Source organism: Ictidomys tridecemlineatus, chromosome 7 (genome assembly GCF_052094955.1).
Source record: "Ictidomys tridecemlineatus isolate mIctTri1 chromosome 7, mIctTri1.hap1, whole genome shotgun sequence".
In the NCBI taxonomy this organism is placed as follows: Eukaryota; Metazoa; Chordata; class Mammalia; order Rodentia; family Sciuridae; genus Ictidomys; species Ictidomys tridecemlineatus.
The window spans coordinates 73,670,753-73,677,077 of NC_135483.1; the positions used below are offsets into that span (position 1 = coordinate 73,670,753).

At 40.6% G+C, this 6,325-nt stretch overlaps 1 pseudogene; it reads right to left on the minus strand.

The window, feature by feature from the left end:
- Positions 1-962: 962 nt before the first annotated feature.
- LOC101963403 (NADH dehydrogenase [ubiquinone] 1 beta subcomplex subunit 9 pseudogene) lies at positions 963-1,373 on the minus strand (annotated as a pseudogene).
- Positions 1,374-6,325: the final 4,952 nt, after the last annotated feature.

The window sequence follows — 6,325 nt, forward strand, 5'->3', positions numbered from 1 at the left end:
CCTTTATTAGGGAGAGTTGTCCTTTGCATGGGAGGATTAGATGAAGTCTAAATAGGAAAGAGGAGTGGGGGGGCCAGGGAGGGGGCAGGGGATTAGCAAGGGCGGTGGAATGTGATGGACATCATTATCCAAAGTACATGTATAAAGACACGACTTGGGTGTCAATATACTTTATATATAAACAGAGATATGAAAAATTGTGGTTTATATGTGTAACAAGAATTGTAATGCAAAGAAAAAACAAAGAACATGTATAAAGGTATGAATTGGCGCGAACATACCCTATATACAAAGATATGAAAAATTGTGCTCTATATGTGTAATAAGAATTGTAATGCATTCTGCTGTCGTGTATTTAAAAAAATAAAATCAATAAAACTAAAATATACTAAATTCCATTAGTGGAATTCTTAGAAAATCAAAAAAGTATTTTGAAGTCCTCAGTATTTCTTTTAAGCTTTGTATATTTCTTCTAGTCACCACAGCTAATTAAGCCTTTAACTCAATACTCAAAGTAAAATTTCTAGCTACTTGTGCTGCCAAGTTTTCCCTAAATGATAACATGCTATCAATATGACTTATCACAGCTGGGTGCAGTGGCACACACCCATAGTCCCAGCCACTTGGGAGGTTGGGGCAGGAGATTGGCAAATTCGTGGCCAGCCTTGGTAACTTGGTGAGACGCTGTCTCAAAATAAAAAGGACTCACTGGTCCAATCCTGGGTTCAATCCTCAATACTGGAAAAAACAGTAAAAGATTTGTTATACATCTGACTAATTTTCTTTATGTGGCATAAATGACAAGTAACAAAGACATGGCACAGTCACTTGGCATCACAGTAGTCTTCAGCAGAAGAATACCTCAGACTATATTTAGTTATTATTATTAGGGCAAGAGTGTGCATGTTCTATAACTTATTTGCCTGCATGTATAGTGAGGTGACTTTGCCTCTCCTCTCTCTCTACATGGGCCGATGTCGTTTTCTGGTCACAATGTGCCACCATAGTGAGGACAGATCACCTACCTTCCTGGTAGGAGGCAAAGCTTGAGTTTTAGGAGCTTTGGTGGGGTTTCCTCCTGCAGGTGCTTAACCTCTTGCTCCCATCTTTCCCTTCATAATTTCTTCCACTGCTCTCTCTTGGCAAAATAAATCAGGATACAATGCCTTCTCAGAAGGATGCTAGTGATCTAAGCACCTTTCCAGAATCTTGTAGCACTCCTATATCTCACAGGAGGTGCCCCCAGGTGAGTCAGGGAAGATACACGGCTGTGGGTGCTGATTGTGCCAGAATTCTTCTTCTGCCTCCCTAAAGAGCTGGGTGCCCTTTATCATATCCTTTTCATTCCTGTGTTCTTCAAACCCCACTCTCATCAAACAAGCAAAGTACTGGTATTTGTCCCTGTGGACACACCATAACTCAAGGTGGCACAATGCCCGTTTATAAAGCCACAACATCTTCTGCTGGTGGTTCACATAGCCATGGGCACTGAGAAGACCAAGAGGCTCTGCTGTCCTTAGTGGCCTCAAGGGCTGCCTCCAGAGCACTTTTCCTATACCCACATTTCTCACATGCTACCCTCAGTTTCAGCAGAAGTCTCCTTTCTACTTCATGCACAGAACTAATGCTCCTCAAATACCTTGGCTGTCACCCAACTTATCTTCTAGGTATGCCATTCACTTTTCCCTTTTCCTCCCTCTACTCTAAGATGTAAGGAGGAAAGGTACCTCTCCCCCATCCTCCCCACCAATGCCAGCACCTCGACTTTCCCAGTTACATCCTCTGTCAGAAAGAGATGGTCCTGTGATGATGATGACAGCATGTCACATGTAAGTGAAATCTTACATTATCTGCCCTGTTGTGACTGGTCAGTTTCACTTAGCATAAGGTCCTCAAGGTACATCCATGTTGTAGTATTTGTCAGAATTTTCCTCTTTTAAATACTGAATAATATTCCTTTGTATATATTTATAGTTGTCCCTCTGTATTTCCAGAGAATTGGTTCCAGAATTCCCCAGCCCTCATGAGTACCAAAATCTGAGGATACTCAAGTTTCTTATATAAAATGGCATATTTTTACATAACCTACATACATCCTCCCATGTGCTTTAAATCATCTCTAGATCACTTTAATGCCTAATACAGTATAAATACTATATAAATGGTTGCTATAATATATTGTTTAGGGAATAAAAACAAGACAAAATAATCTGTTACAGATTTAATTACAGATACCATTTTTCTTTTCCTTTCCCCCCCCAAAAAAAAATATTTTAAATCTACAGTTGGTTGAATCTGGGGATACAGAGCCCAGATAGTTTATTTCAGAATACAAGAGCCATTAGATGTAATAGGATAGGCTAAAACTTGGATCAATTAAACAAAAGTATGTCCTCTTACTCCTTCACAACCCACCCTACTCCCTACTACTTCTTTTCTCTATGACCCTAGCAAGGGCCTCAAAGTTCATGAAGAGCCAACTGTTGGCCTAATTCTAAATGGACTTTTTCAAATCTGGAACCCAGGCAACCATCTTGAAAGTGATGGTTAATGAGACACTGAAGAAAGAAAAGGTCCTAAACTGTTGTCCTAAACCACTCCCTGGGGACGGCAGCACAGCATAGTCTTTAAGTGCACCAGAGTTGAAATGATTGATGTCCAGGCCCCGCAGAGCTACTTACCATGTGACTTTTAAAGTGCACTAGTAAAATTCCACTATTGCCAGGGCGCAGTAGTGCATACCTACAATCCCAGTGACTGTGGAGGCTAAGGTAGGGGAATTGCAAGCTCAAAGCCAGCCCTCTGCAATTTAGGGAGGCCCTAAGCAACTCAGTGAGGCCTTCTGTCTAAATAAAATATAAAAAAAAAAAGAGCTGGGGATGTAGCTCAGTGGAGAAGTGCCCCTGGGTTCAATTCCTGGTGCCAAAAAAATTAAGAAATAAAATAAAAGGAGACAAAACCACTTCATTATTAAAACTGCCGATTCAAATTTCACCATTTTCAACTTCATTATTAAAATGTAATCCCTCTTTCTGGATTTGTATTCTTTAAGTAATACCTATTTTGGTTTGGGGGTTGTTTGCTTCTGGGTATTTGCTCTAATTCTGGCCATTATACCTGACTTCTTTCCGGAAGTTTCCCTCAATTATCAGCCCACTTCCTTTTCCGCAAGACTAAAATCTGACTAGAGGAACCATTCCTCTGTTTGGTGCTTGGTTCAGCAATGACCAGCATGTGACCACAGTACGTAAAACACAGGAACCATTTTACTGGAACCTCCAGGAGAGAGACAGTCATTTTCCCCGGACTTGGATCCCATGACACGAAGTCCTGAAGCCATTTCAATCATCTTACCTCCAGGTGAAATCTAAAAATGGGTCTACCCCCAGGGAATCAGAACCAATGGAAAAAATTTGATCCTGGGAACATTGTTGAGTCCCTAAATCTAATCATGACCAAAAAAACCTATCATTTCTAAACACTTTAGTTGTGTGATTCAATAAGATCGATGCTGATTAAGCTAATTTGGGTTTGATTTTTGCATTACATGGAATCAGAAACAAAAATAATAATTAAAACTATAAATTTTAACATATAAGAGTGCAGAAGACCAAAGCTTGGGTGGTGGGTAAAAGAGAGAAGAAGATTGCTTGGTTAATGAGGAAACTGAGTCAGAAAGTCTAGATGATGAGTATGATTGGTTGTAGGACTAGCTAAGGAGGAAATCTGTCATCGCAAAAGAGAGTGACACTCATTTTGCTGGATAGATTTTTTTTTTCAAGTCTTCATACATATACTTTGTTTAATGATGTCCATCACATTCCACCATCCTTGCTAATCCCCTACCTCCACCCCTTCCCTCCCACCCCTCTTCCCTATCTAGAATATATCTATTCCTCCCATGCTCCCCCTCCCTACCCCACTATGAGTCAGCCTCCTTATATCAGAGAAAACATTCAGCATTTGTTTTTTGGGGATTGGCAAAATTTATTTAGCATTATCTTCTCCAACACCATCCATTTACTTGCAAATGCCATGATTTTATTCTTTTTTATTGCTGAGTAAAATTCCATGTGTATATATGCCACATTTTCTTTATCCATTCATCTACTGAAGGGCATCTAGGTTGGCTCCACAGTTTAGCTATCGTGAATTGTGCTGCTATAAACATTGATGTGTCTCTGTAGTATGCTGTTTTTAAGTCCTTTGGGTATAGTCCAAGGAGAGGAATAGCTGGGTCAAATGGTAGTTCCATTCCCAGTTTTCCAAGAAATCTCCACACTGCTTTCCAAATTGGCTGCACCAATTTGCAGTCCCACCAGCAACGCATGAGTGTACCTTTCCCCCACATTCTCACCAACACTTATTGTTGTTTATCTTCATAATAGCTGCCAATCTTACTGGAGTGAGATGGTATCTTAGTGTAGTTTTGATTTGCATTTCTCTGATTGCTAGAGATAATGAGCATTTTTTCATTTATTTGTTGATTGATTGTATATCCTTTTCTGAGAAGTGTCTGTTCTGGTTCTTGGCCCATTTGTTGATTGGGTTATTTGTTTTTTCAGTGTTTAGCTTTTTGAGTTCTTTATATACCCTAGAGATTAGTGCTCTATCTGATGTGTGAGGGGTAAAAATTTGCTCCCAGGATGTAGGCTCTCTGTTCACCTCACAGATTGTTTCTTTTGCTGAGAAGAAATTTTTTAGTTTGATTCCATCCCATTTATTGATTTTTGGTTTTAATTCTTGTGCCATAGGGGTTTTATTAAGGAAGTTGGGACTAATCCCACATGATAAAGATTTGGGCCTACTTTTTCTTCTATTAGATGCAGAGTCTCTGGTTTAATTCCTAGGTCCTTGATCCATTCTGAGTTGAGTTTTTTTCGTGGTGAGAGATAGGGGTTGAAGGGCCTAATTTCATTTTGTTGCATATGGATTTCCAGTTTTCCCAGCACCATTTGTTGAAGAGGCTATCTTTCCTCCAGTGCATGTTTTTGGCACCTTTGTCTAATATAAGATAATTGTAACTTTGTGGGTTAGTCTCTGTGTCTTCTATTCTGTACCATTGGTCTACCAGCCTGTTTTGGTGCCAATACCATGTTGTTTTTGTTACTATTGCTTTGTAGTATAGTTTAAGGTCTGGTATAGTGATACCACCTGCTTCACTCTTCCTGCTTTGGATTGCTGGATAAATTATCTGATTATAGAAGCATTCAATAACTAGTCATAGTTGGGAAAACTAGCTTTGAAGCAGCAGATGACACTATTCTGGTTGATAGGTTTAAAGAACTCACATGGGACAGGAAGCCTCTTCCCTGAGACCAGAGGTAGCACAGAGTCAGATGAGTTTCAGTATTTACTTAAAACCAGGAGCTTCTCCAGCACCTAACCAGTGGATGTAATGGCCAGCAAAGACAGATGCACAGGGCAGGGAAAGACCTTCCAGATCAAAGCCATAGAGACCTCCCAGAGAAGTCAAGGGACCGGTTGAGCTCAGGAGGAGTCACAGACAGCACCAGGAAGAAATGGGTGAGGGCAAGTGAAAGAAGTCACTCTCAGGAAGGAACCCTATTTCCAGAATGAGATGAATGTGGATGTTCTGCACAAGATTGGCATTTTCCCAGGGGTTACCTAAGAAAAGACATCAGAGAAAGGAAACAAATCGAGTACTCATCATGCTTCAGTGGCCCATAGTCAAGGCCAATCAATATTAAAACTCTTAGAGTGTGCTGGAGTGCAGCTCGGTAGGATAGCACTTGTCTAGCATGTGTGAGGCCCTGGGTTAGATCATAACTGAGAAAGAAAAGAGGATAGGAGAGCAGGGGAGGGAAAGAGAAAGAAGGGGAGGAGGGGAGAGGAGATGGAAGGAAAAACTCCTTGAAACTCCCAGCAAAATCCTATTCCTTAGGTGCTTGCTCACTCAGTGTTAACCAGTTAACTAGGCTGATCTCCTGAGCCAGCATGTAGGAACCTCATTCTTTCAGAGGCTTCCCACTGGAAAGCCTGACTCCTATTCTACAAACTGACTTGGAAACTACGAAGATGCGGATCAGATCCCCAGAGCCCCATGCACAGTGCAGGGACCCTTCTACCTTCCTCTTTCCATGATTTGAGGGGAACACATATAACATTGGTGAGGGCCTTGGTCAGTAAAGACATTTATACCAAAATACATGAATCTATTAAATTTCCATCATGCCATTGATATGGAAAATCACCATGGCTTTTGATTTTATGGGAAGATTTAATTCTCATGAGGATCAAAGACTTAAATACTTAGAAGACCATGAGATGGACAAATACTTAGCAAAGCCTGGCACTTCCTAGA